The sequence below is a fragment of the Triturus cristatus genome, chromosome 7 (assembly GCF_964204655.1).
Source record: "Triturus cristatus chromosome 7, aTriCri1.1, whole genome shotgun sequence".
In the NCBI taxonomy this organism is placed as follows: domain Eukaryota; kingdom Metazoa; phylum Chordata; class Amphibia; order Caudata; family Salamandridae; genus Triturus; species Triturus cristatus.
In genome coordinates, this window is record NC_140590.1 from 1,117,521,452 (window position 1) to 1,117,535,002 (window position 13,551).

Below are 13,551 nucleotides of genomic sequence, written 5' to 3' on the forward strand. Positions count from 1 at the left end.
ATTCACAAATGTACACAATGTATCTCAAATTATACTTATTTTGTAGCAGAGAACGTATCCACCAATAAGAAGGTTTAATGCTGACAGATGCATGCCACCACCCTGCCCAGACTGACCACAACTTCACATGGAGTGCTTTAAATCACCCCCACGTGTGATTCACTCTTTCTTTCCATATACACTTCAGCATGTGGGATATATGAATCACTTATCTTCTTTAAGTGAGATACTACTGTAATATCTTAGGATCTCACAACTTGTGCTTTTTTATATACAGTCACTAAGTTCTCTGCTACACAATAAGTATAATTTGAGATACATTGTGTACTGGGTTGTTCTCACTAACGTTTTGGCAGTGGCTTATGCTACCATCCTTTCGATGAGTTTAGTGGTTCTCCTCTCCCTGCAGCACCAAAGCTAAGATAGAAATTTCCCTTAGTAATCTCTGTGTCACTCTCCTTTGTAGCGCCATTGGCCTAACAAAATACCACTGCCTGAAAATGTATAACTCCGGACACTCATTCTGCCAATGTCCACCCTACTTACAGAACGCACATTGATTGAGACCAAGGGGCGCACTTGAAGCACCGCCCCTACAGACCGGGGCTGCCACTGTGCTGATCGGGAACCTCTTCATCATCCACCCCTTCGCAACTTGCTGCATCAATACCCTCGTCTTCAAATCCTTTGACTTTTTCTCTACCCTTTCCTTGTCCTCATTCTTTCTATGTTCGTAATTCTGTGCCATACTCAATATTACAGATGGGGATGAAGTCGTCCAAGTACTTTTACGAGGCCTGCAACCATGTTGCAATCTCTGGAAGCAGGTTAGTGACAAATTTGTTAAAAAACAATCGAACACCACCCCCCTGTTACAGGTCCTGACAACTAAAATCTAAAAACACTCCTTCAAATCCGGTAAAGAAATCTACACGCTTTCATCCTTCTTCTGATGACACACAGTCAACTTATCCCAGTCTACTCGCTTCAGCGGGATAATAGAGTGCATGTAAGTGATAATACACCCTGGCAGAGCTAGGAGCTCCTTATCCCAAGCTCTGATCTCATCCCAAGTGCCCCCCAACTCTAGTACATGGTCCAGCATATGAACTTGCCTCCATATATCCACAGGTAGCAACAGGGATCTTCAAATGTTGAGCCTTGTCCTTTCCTGTAATGACCAAGGCAAAAACAAACCTTTAATCATTCTTGGATAGCACTCCCTTGGACTACTTTTCCATGTCCCTAGTAAGGCATTAGCCTGTTTAGCACAGGGTCAACTTTAAGTGCATGATTCATGAATGATTTTAAGGTGAACTGGTTCTTAAAGATATACTTCTGTGTGAAGGGACTGTAATCTCAGCTATTATCTGTAGTAAATACCAACATCAGGCAAATGTACAATAGCTAAATTCAGATGACACAAAAAATGTAGGGGAACCATCCTTGGCTGGAATTTTAGGCTGGGCACCCTAATATAGTAATTGCCAAAAGACAAACTTTCCTATGTGAATGAAAATTGCCCTGGGGTATGAGGTATTTTGCTTTCCCATAGCTTTCATGAGAGGAACACAGCTGCTACTTTTGATAGTCACAATCCCGTTCTTGTACATCTGGTAAATCATTCTGAATTAGCTGCATGATGGACTCATGTGGCTCATCCCTTCAGCTCCCTCTTCGATGCCCAAAACTCACAAGTTGTGCTGTCACAATCAATTTTGTACGTCCTTAAGCTTATCCAACATGTAGTGGTATAGTTATTGCTGATCCATCATTTGTATCTGTACATTTGCTGTGAGACTTTTCAATTGACTGGTGCAAGCCTCTACCTCAGTAGATAGTAGTTATTTAGTTGGATATCTTCCTTCCCCAGCTTGAGATTTTAAATGTAATAGTTGTAGGTCATAGCGTCTTTTTTCTATTCCTTATAGTGAGTATAGAGCAGGTAACAAAGTATAATAAAGATGGCCGACTGGTGAGGAGCTAAAAAAGGGAGCTCTTCTGGCTAGGAATCGCAATTGACTAAATTTCCCTAATAGCCCTAACCACATCTAGACACATCAAAGAGAAAGCTTTGTGAGCCCCTACCACATCAACACCAAGGAGCATCGTTTTTATTAAAGTGAAGTTATATAGATACTTACACAATTTTGGATTTACTGCTTTAGCCACAAATTTTACATATTTCACAAAACATGTTGTTTCTAGCACAAATGGAGGGAAACAGTTTAGGACCTGGCCGTTTACCAGGCCCTATGCCCTGCCTATTTTACAACAGGCTTTTGGCTATGTGAAATAGCATTGTAGATTGTTTATTTTAATCTCTTTTTGTCTGTGTCTTCAAATTTTGACCCAAGTCCTTTTCTGCTATGACCAAGGCAAAAACAAACCTTCATGTCAACAGAGCTCACTGAATGTAATCAAAGGACTGTGCACCGGACCCTCAAATGCAGAAATCAATTATTGAATTGTACAGGATTGCTTGGCACGTAACTTACCATTCCAGGGAGCTCTCTGCTCAGAACCTATGTGCATGGACAGCAGGCCTTTTGATTTAGTTTTTTGTTTTTAAGGAATCTCAAATCTGGATCCAAGTACCTGACTCCCAGAGCAAACCCATGCTAACCAGATGTGCAAGCCCTCTGGGCCCAGTATCTGGCCTACAGCCAGAACTTGGACTAAGGCTTGCCCCACATATAATAGCAGTGCATACTTGTGTCCACTTATAATGGCCTCTAGGCATGGTAGCTGGCTTTTTTCTACTTTGCCTGGCCCATTGCCCAACACAAATGTCATTCATGTAGGCTGTATGCAGCCTTTGGCTATTTACAATATGTTCTGGATGTAGGGTCTGACGTTTGGCAAAGCCATGACCCCCAGCACAGCTGTTGACATAGCTCTGTGTGTAATATTAATGATTTTTTTTGTCATCATCATCTTCAAAATCTTTATTTGACTATTAAAAAACAGCCATCAAATCACACACAATATAATACAACAAAAGATTTGGAGCATATTAAAAAGATAAAGACATTGATGTCATTCATTAATAGTTTATAACGCAATACTTTCCCTCTCGGTAATCGATTTTAAAATGAACAGGGCAGTATTATAACATGTCAGAGGATCCTCAAAGCTTACAAAGAATTTCATTGCAGTTTTATGGAACCTGATTCCACGGTTAACAAACAGGGGCTTCTTATAAAAGTATTTAAAATTACAGTAACATTTACAGAACAATAAAAAGTGCAGTGTGCTTTGTTTACTCTTATTATCACACGGGCAAGGTACCATAGCTGAAGGGGGTGTCTTCATTTTTGGAAAAGCGACACAATAATGTACAATACCACATCTCAGCCTCAGTAAGACAAATCAATGCTGTGCATGACTCACAGGGTCCGACCATACAGACATATTAAACAAATTCCCCAAAGAGGTGTTAATAACCAGGGACTTTTCGGAGCAAGTTTAAGCAATCTAAGATAATAGACCCGGTAAAAGCAGTTTCTTCATATCTCCAGATCTGTGCCCATAATATTAAAGGTCCTACCGTAAAGATGTCCTCCAAAAAATGCAACTCCGCCTTGTGATGTGCAATGGTATTTGATACAGAAGATGGTAAACACAACAAGCGTTTTAAGAAGCAGTTTTCTTCAGTTTGCAGCACAACACTGTTTATGTAGCCCCAAAGTCCTGCCCCATATATAGCAGTCCTTACATCTTTAGCTGTATAAATGGTTACCATCTCCTTAATTGGTCGGTTGCCCGATTTGGCCACAAATTTATAAATCCCTTGGTTGGTCCTACTCATTTTAGATCTTGTATTTACAATGTGTTGGGACCATGTACCAATATCTGAAAATAGTATACCAAGGTAGGAGAAGGAGTTTACTGTAAAATTGGGATACCATCTATAAAAAAGGTGTTACGGGGTTTCTTTTTTAACCCACATATCATGGCGAATGTTTTCAATTTGTTAATTATTATCCTCCGTTGTTTCATAAAACCTGAGAAACCATCCATCAGTCTTTGGAGGCCTACTGGGGTCCGTGCCAATAGTACTGCGTTGTGCGCATATAATAATACAGGTATTGGACAACCAGCCACCCTGCATGCATCAGCTTGTATTTTTTGTAAATAAATATTGACCTCATTATTAAAAATAGAGAATAAAATTGGAGCTAGCATGCATCCTTGTCGTATACCGCATCCCACTTTGAATTTAGGTATACATTCGGCCTGAGGGCCAAAACGGACCACACTAGTGAATTTTTCATATAGAAGTGAAAGAAAGCGATCAGTCGGTCAAGGTTTGCCATAGGAAATTGTAGGCAACTAAATCAAAAGCACTACTCAAATCAGCAAAACATAAATAAAGGGAGCCCGTCTTTGCCTTAGTGTATTTGCCGATGAGTAGCTCCAGGTTCAGGCATTGTTCAATTGTCCACAAACATTTCCTGAACCCGCACTGCACAGGTGTTAAAATATAATACTCCTCAACCAATTCCCCCAGCCTTTTAAGTAGGACCCTACTCATGACTTTTAAAGAAGTATCCAGGAGGGAAATCAGGTGGTAGTTTTTGGGTCAGTTTTGTCCTCCTTTTTGTATATAGGGATAATATTAGACTCGCCCCTTGTTTGTGTTTTTTTTTTCCATTGTGGCCGAATTGAACAGTCTAGTTAAAATAGGACCCCATAATTCTGGTTCAGATTTATAGACGTCAACTGGGACTCCATTGGGACCTGGTTCCCACCCACCCAGCACTCTCCTGAATAGCCTGGTGAACCTCTGCACATGTGATGTCTAGTATGCAGAGCCACTCTTCGTGGGGTTCCTGATCTAATCCCGCCACTGTCTCCTCATTGTTGTTAAAAATTCCAAAGGAATGTGTCACTCATTTTTCTACCTGGATAAATGAACCAAACTCTGGTACATCATCATTTTTTTTAAAAGGGGCATTTACTGTGTCCCAGAAGAGTTTCTTGTTCCTTGTTTCTGTGGAGGTAATCAGGTTTTCCCACACTCCTTTTTGTAGTATCTTTTTCCGGTCTACTAGAGCTATTTTATATTCTTGTCTATGGGATTTAATCACCAGTGTGTCTTTCGGTGTTTTGGACAGTGCATATTTAAGCACCTTAAGTGCTTTAGTGCAGGCGTTGTCGAACCACCCCTTTTAAATGTTGGGTACTTTACCAGTCTGCCTAGTTGAAAGTGTTTTAATATACATGGTATTAAGTTAAAATTTCAAATTAGTGTGATTGGGGCAATCTCATCTTGAAGGGAATAGGCTATTTCGCCCTGATTGTGTGTTATTATTTGCTTTAGTGTCCTACTTGGATCAACGCCCGTCCACTTTGTTCTAGTTCCATTTTTCCTAATTGTGGTTATATTTTCCTCTAGAGTAAAAACTTCACTCTTAGGGCCCCAAAAAAAGAGAGATAGGGCCAATAAATGTTGCTGACTCAAAATGGAGGGAACAACAGTGGGGTTGCCACCGCTTAATACATCCGGGGTAGACACTAGTATGTGGTCAACAACTGAGTACATATTTCTCCCTATAAATGTTGGAAATACGACCCCGTTTTAGCCATAGCCTCTGCTAAGTAAGAGGAGATCATATTTGGATATCATCTGGTTTAAGGTTTACCCATACTCATTATGGCAAAAGTGGTCAATTGCGTCCCTGTCACCACAAGTGGGGCAGCACATCTGAAGGTTGGAGATACTGTATGCCTGTATATTAAAATCTCCTGCCCACAGTAGGACATACGCAAAAAGAACAATTGATGGACAAAATGCAGAACAATCTCATACACTCACCCAAGTACAGAGATCTGGGCCTACATCCATGGTTTTTTTGCTCACCATGCCATTCCAGTTTGGACCCAGCCATATGCAAATCAGTCTTGACCCTGTGCCCAATGGGAATAGTCCAGCCCGAACTGCCAGACCAGGTCCTCCCTGGACTGGAAACAAGCATCCTAGGACCGGTTCTGGGCTTTCAGCCCTCATCAGCCAGCATAGCCTGACTCCAGTGGCATGGAGAGCACGGGACCCACGTCTGGGCAAATCCGTCCCACTCGGGGTGACAAGTGCAAAAAGAATAATTGATGGACAGAATGCAGAACAATGTCATACATTCACCCCAGTACAGAGACCTGGGCCTAGATCCATTGTTTTTTTGCTCACCATACCATTCCAGATTGGAAACAGTCATATGCAAATAAGTCTTGACCCTGCGCCCAATGGAACCAGTCCAGCCCCAACTGCCAGGCCAGGTCCCCCCTGGACTGGAAACAAGCATCCTCGGACCGGTTCGGGGCTTTCAGCCCTCATCAGCCAGGATAGCTTGACTCCAGTGGCATGGAGAGCACGGGACCCACGTCTGGGAATACCCGTCCCACTCGGGGTGACAAATGCAAAAAGAACAATTGATAGACAGAAAACAGAACAATATCATACATTCACCCCAGTACAGAGATATGGGCCTAGATCCATCGTTTTTTTGCTCACCAAGCCAATCCAGTTTGGACCCAGCCATATGCAAATTAGTCTTGAAACTGCGCCCAATGGGAACAGTCCAGAGTGAACTGCCAGGCCAGGTCCTCCCTGGACTGGAAACAATCATCCTAGGACCGGTTTTGGGTTTTCAGTCCTCATTAGCCAGTATAGCTTGACTCCAGTGGCATGGAGAGCACGGGACCCACGTCTGGGCATACCCGTCCCACTCGGGGTGACAAATGCAAAAAGAACAATTGATGGACAAAATGCAGAACAATGTCATATTTTCACCCCAGTACAGAGATCTGGGCCTAGATACATTGTTTTTTTTGCTCACCATGCCATTCCAGTTTGGAACCAGCCATATGCAAATCAGTCTTGACTCTGCGACCAATTGGAACAGTCCAGCCCAAACTGCCATGCCAGGTCTTCCCTGGACTGGAAACAAGCATCCTAGGACCGGTTTCAGGCTTTCAACCCTCATCAGTCAGGATAGCTTGACTCCAGTGGCATGGAGAGCACGGGACATACGTCTGAGCACACCCGTCCCACTCAGGGTGTGTCTCGTGCCCTCCATGCCTCTTGTGTCAGGCTATCCTGGCTGATGAGGGCTGAAAGACCGAAAACGGTCCTAGGATGCTTGTTTCCAGTCCAGGGACCACCTGGCCTGGCAGTTCGGGCTGGACTGTTCCCATTGGATGCACGGTCAACACTTATTTGCATTTGATTGGGACCACTCTGCAATGGCATGCTGAGCAAAAAAAGATGGATCTAGGCCCAGATCTCTGCACAGGTGTGAATGCATGACATTATTCCGCTGACCTTACCCAAAACCGATGAAATAAAGCTGTATAGCTATACATACTGATTGGGATTTGAAATGAATTAGGATAGGCACGTGTAATATTGGTTTGGAATATGTCTGCAGTACATTTGTGCGTTCTCTTTTTTTTGACATGTGAAATATATGTTTGTTTTTAATGTTTTATCCATATATCGTCTGGATACTATATGCATGTGCTATCTTTCAAGGCTTATGTGTGTTTTTGATTCCTGTATCTGTAGTATTTTTGCATACTTAGCTACACTGTTGTTGTACTTGTTGTTTTATATGTCGTAAATTAAATGTCATTTATACGTTGTCATGTTGCCTGTTTTCAGCCTTGAAGAAGTTCTTGTGTGGAACGAAACGTGTTGGCTGAGTCTTTTACTAGAAGAAAATAAAAGGAAATACTAAAGATACCTGTTTGGATCTGGACTTTTCTTACTGGTGCACCTTCCTTCTTTGTTTTCTTCTTCTTCATCTGACCTTCAGTGGAGTTGTTCTACGGCGCACTCCGAAAGAATTGTGCACAGGAGTGGAATATTAACTTTGAGACTTTGGGATTTCAAGTGCTAAACCAGTAGTCAGTCGTAATTCTTTTTGTCATAATACTCTTTATTTTGACTGTTTATGCACTTATCCCTTGAATAATATAACATTAATTTAAATATGTCAAAATTTGACGATGGTCGAGAGGAAATGGCACATAATCTCTTCGGTACAGGGATTTCTAAGGAAAGAATTACTCCAGAATCAACACGAAAGAACAGTCTAAAAACACTGTTCGTAACACTTGAACGTTTGAAAAAACAGGAACTTAGCCGATGGTGAGATGGCATTACCCTAAAACAATATATGGAAAGGTTCCAAGGGGTTTACGCATCCTAATCTTTCCCACCTTTGAGGATCTTAGTGACGCTCTCCTCAAAGAATGGGAATGTAATTTAGAGGGAGAGTCACAGACCATGATGAGAATTTTGGTCAAACATGCGATGGAAAAAGGGGAAAAACTTTAGGAAGAGATAACTATAATTGAAAAATTAATTAGTGAAATGGAGGAAAAAGATCTGATAGAGAAAAAACTACGCTATTCTAAAACAGATCATAGACAGCCATCAGATATATTTAAAAGACAAAAAGCTGAGAAAAATTAAAAGAGACGATAGGGACTATCGCGATGGAAGAATCTACACTTTCCATAGAAAATGTGATAATGTACAAGGGTTGGAGGACAAGAAAAGAAATAGGACAAGGGTGAAAGTGATGATACCAGTTCCATTAGTAACATATCAGTCTCGTCACAAGGGAGTACTGCTTCATCCTCTTTAGTAAATGATGTCCCTTTAGGGGAAGGGGCCTCGTCCTTTCAGAAAGAACTTGCAAAATTACGCATTTCCAGCAGACTCCAACAAAAGAAAGAACAACAAAAACCAGACGTTGAGGGAGGAGGACAAAAGGCAAATCCCAAAACTATAACCGGAAAAATAGACACTTCATTCAGAGCGAAGAAGGCAAATATCAATTAGTGACAAATAATGATATGGCCACTGCCGATGCTGATGATGGTTGTCATTTGAAAATTGTTAACCTTTCGAATAAAATTCTTGATGAAAATGAGATGAATGTCCTCAGCAAAGGTTTACATTTTTGTCCAACACAGAGTGGGGATTTGGTTAACGTTCATGTAGATTTGTTCAAGTTTGTAAGGATGTTAAAACTTCATGATTTTTTCTCGAATAGACCGCATGAATCTAGTAAGGGTGCACCTCCTCGAGAGCAGGACTCACATACAATTGCCGATGTTAGAAATATTTAATGCCTTCTCTCTATTTGTGATGATGACGGCTATGACATGCCCACCCTATTAAATGACTTTGTTATCAGACAGGATGGTCATGTGGCAAGTGGTTTACACCCCAAATCCAAATTTATGCCCACTTTTGGTTATGATTTGAACATTGATGTTTTCCATAAGAAAATGTCGGAGGAACTATATGCATTAGAAATATCTAACAAATATAAACCAAAATTAACACAGAACATCTCTCAAACCGAAAGATTGGCTCTACAACGTTTGAGGGAGGACACTTCCATCGTGATACGTGAGGCAGATAAAGGTGGGAATGTGATTATTATGAACCGTCTTGACTATCTGAACGAGATCAATCGGCAACTTAGTGATACCTTGTGTTATAAACTCATTACAAACAATCCTATCCCGAATCTTATCACCACTATCAATGGCAGACTTAATGAATGGAGAGACATATGTCTTATCTGGGAAGATGAATACGGATACCTCAAAGTCGACAGTCCATCATATACTTGTATTTATGTTTTACCCAAAATACATAAAGGGGGTTCTTTCCCCCCTGGGAGACCGATCATCTCAGGGGTGGGATCTTCTACTGAGAACCTCTCTAAATTTGTCGATGCCAAATTGCAAAAATTTGTGCTTGATCTTCCATCATTTGTAAAGGATAGTAAAGATATCTTGGTAAAGTTTAGGAACTTCCAATGGCCGGATGAACTTCTGTTTGTGACCTTTGATATCATAAGTCTATATACCTGTATTGACAAGCATTTTGGGATTATGGCTATGCGCTCTTTCCTGGATAGGGAAGGCGCTGAACTCTATGAATACAACGAAATGATTGTTGAAATGGTTGACATTATTTTGATGAACAATTTCTTTTTACATAACTCCATCTGGTACCAACAGACCAAGGGCGTTGCAATGGGTTCCGGGTTTGCTCCCTCGTACGCCTGCCTCTTTATGGGGTGGTACGAGAAGGAGCATGCCTGGGCCCGAAGTGCCTCCCCCTGGACGTAATTTATTGTGTTCTGGGGGAGGTACATCGACGATATAATTTGCCTTTGGTCTGGGTCTGTCGAAATGTTGCAGCAATACTTTGAGTATCTAAATGATAATGTTTTTAATGTCAGAATTACGATGTCCTATCATAAGGACAATATCAACTTTCTGGACATAAACTTCTACATCGAGGATGGGGTGATACAGAGCAAACTATATAGAAAGGAGACAGCGTGCAATGCTGTGTTGCATGCATCTAGTGCCCATGCTAGCTCGGTTATCAATAATATCCCATTCGGCGAAATGACTCGTAGTAGGAGAAACTGTAGTACAGAGGAAGCCTTTTTATCAAATGAGACGACAAGGAGAAGATTTGAAAAAAAGAGGATATAACAACAAGTTACTAGACAAGGCAGAACAGAGAATTCTTTGTACAAACAGGGATTCCACATTACTTGACATGTCTACTGCACGAGGGAATCGCAAAAATGACAAAAGAATGAGGTTTATCACACAGTATACCACTCACAGCAATGGCATTTTTAATGCTTTACGTAAAAATTGGCATCTCCTTTCCTCGATTCCGGGATTAAAGGTTTGCATTACGAACATGCCTGCCATTACATATAGAAGAGGGACCTCTTTGAGGAAACAGCTTTGTGACTCCTCCAAATAATGAAAACTGGATACCAAAGAAATCTAATGGTTTCTTTACGTGTGGTTTTTGCAATATTTGCAGTAGTGCAAGAAATAGAATTAAGTCTTTTTCCCACAATAGCCCAAGGACTTATAACATCAATCATTTAATCAATTGCAATACCACCCATGTGGTTTATATTCTGGGATGTGAATGTAATACCATATATTTGGGGAGTACTACAAGATGTTTAAAAATTTGCATACAAGAACATAGGAGAGCCCTACTCAATAGGGATGCCAGATACCCAATTACTGAACATTACAATATCAAACATAATGGCAGTAATACCTTCTGGTTTCATGGCATCGACCATGTACCTACAGGTAAGAGGGGTTTGAATCGGGAATTGGCACTTAGACAGGTAGAGTCAAAGTGGATATGTCGTTTGCATGCTACCACCCTGGGACATAACTCGGACTCTGAGATGCATTATTTTCTTTAGGATGTACCTTGCTAGCTGTTTGTATAACACTTAGGTGCCGATTCCGATCCGGGTAAAAAAATGTGCGTACGAATCGTACAAGTACCATACAAACTGCGAAGTACGATTCGTACGTGAAAACTACATACGAATTGCGTCGGGAAATTGGTCCGAGAGGGAGCCGTAAATTTTTACGTCCGAATAGCTTCGGGAAAAGTGTCCGATAGGGAGCCGGACATTTTTACTTGCAAATCGTAAAACAGAAGTCCGAGCGTGCAAGTACGATCCGTACCGCCCTTCCGAATACACAACCGCATGTAAAAGGCCCCGTACGGAGCGAACGCTGTAGCACACATGTACACGGGTAAACTTGTGCCCGGATACGAATCATACAGCCTCCCTCACCCCACACATGTCAGCACCGTACCCCCGTATGTCAGCACCGTACCCCCCCTCCGCACCGTACGCCAACACCATAGCACAGCCCCGCACCTGTACGCGCTGCACACCAGGCCCATCTCCCAGCCCTGCACCTGTACGCCCGTACCCCAGGACCGTACCCCAGCCTCCCACCTGTACGTGCCGCACCACAGGCCCGTCTCCCACCCCGTACCTGTACGCACCGTAACCCAGGACCATACCCCAGCCCCCCACCTGTACGCGCCGCACCCCAGGCCGTCTCCCAGCCCCGTACCTGTACGCACCATACCCCAACACCGTAGCCCAGCCCCATACCTGTACGCACCGTACCCCAACACCGTAGCCCAGCCCTGTACCTGTATGCACCGTACCCCAAATCCGTAGCACAGCCCCGCACCTGTATGCACCGTACCCCAACAGCCTAGCACATCCCTGCACCTGTACGCACCATACCCAAACACCTTAGCACAGCCCGCACCTGTACGCACCGTATCCCAACAACCTAGCACATCCCCGCACCTGTACGCACCGTACCCCAACACCATAGCACATCCCCGCACCACTACGCACCATACCCCGACACCATAGCACAGCCCCGTACCTGTACGCACCGTACCCCAACACCGTAGCACAGCCCCCCACCTGTACGTGGCGCACCCCAGGCTCATACCCCAGCCCCGTACCTGTATGCACCGTACCCCAACACCGTACCCCATCACCCTCACCCAGCATCGCGTATGTACGGACCTTACCTACGCGAAAAAGACTCGTACAGATCCAGGACACTGTAAAACAGCACAAGGAGGGTGAGTTCGACTCGCACAACACCACAAAACACGTCAACATGACTGACCTGGACCATCCAAACAGGCAAACAGAGGCCCTAAATCACAACCACCTCGTATAACACATCCACCAAAAATTCAAACCCAGCCACACCCACAAATGGACCAATAAAAAGGGCCCACACACACAACCCATGAGCCTTTGCAACAGACCCACTGCTGCCAGACCCCACAGACAAACAACTGCACCTTACTTACACCTTAACTACACCTTAACTTACACACCTTCACACAACCTCATTCACAAACACCCCCTCTTCACATTCACACACACACCGTCACATTCACACCCACACACCCACAACCATCCACACCCACACCCACACCCCACACCATGCCCACAGACAAGAATCCAAAGTTCACAAGGGCTGAGCTGGACCTCCTCGTCAACGAAGTTATCAGAGTCGAGCCACAGCTGTTTGGAACATTGGTCAGACAGACCAGCATAGCCCAAAAAACAAGCCTGTGGCAGATGATTGTCAATAAGGTGAATGCTGTTGCGCCCATTCGAAGGACCAGGCATGAATGCCAAGCCAGGTGGTACGATCTGCGCAGGGCAGTCAAGAGGAAAATGAATGAAGAATACGCCCAGAGTAACATCACTGGAGGTGGGCTGCCCCGCAGACCCGTACATTACCATCCCTGGGAGGAGAAGGTGATGGCCATGCTTCCGCCGGTGGGAGTACATGGAGTCGAAGGAGTCGCAGAGCCTGGTGAGTACACAAACAACTCACGTAACATGGGGGGAATGCCATCCACACCACAAACACACCAAATGCACGCAACTTCCCCCAAGACCTCACCGCACACAACCACACTAAAAAACCACGCTCATGCCACTAACGTCTCCATGCCCCATTCACAAATAAAGGCAATGCCATGTCCCAGGCCACACCAACCACACACCCAAGACTGGATGTCCGGGATGCTGGGAGTGTGGGGCTCACACAACACATTGTGCAACTCAGAAGCAGACACCAATGCCCTCAGCCCATATGGCCTAGGTATATACCCATGCACCATGC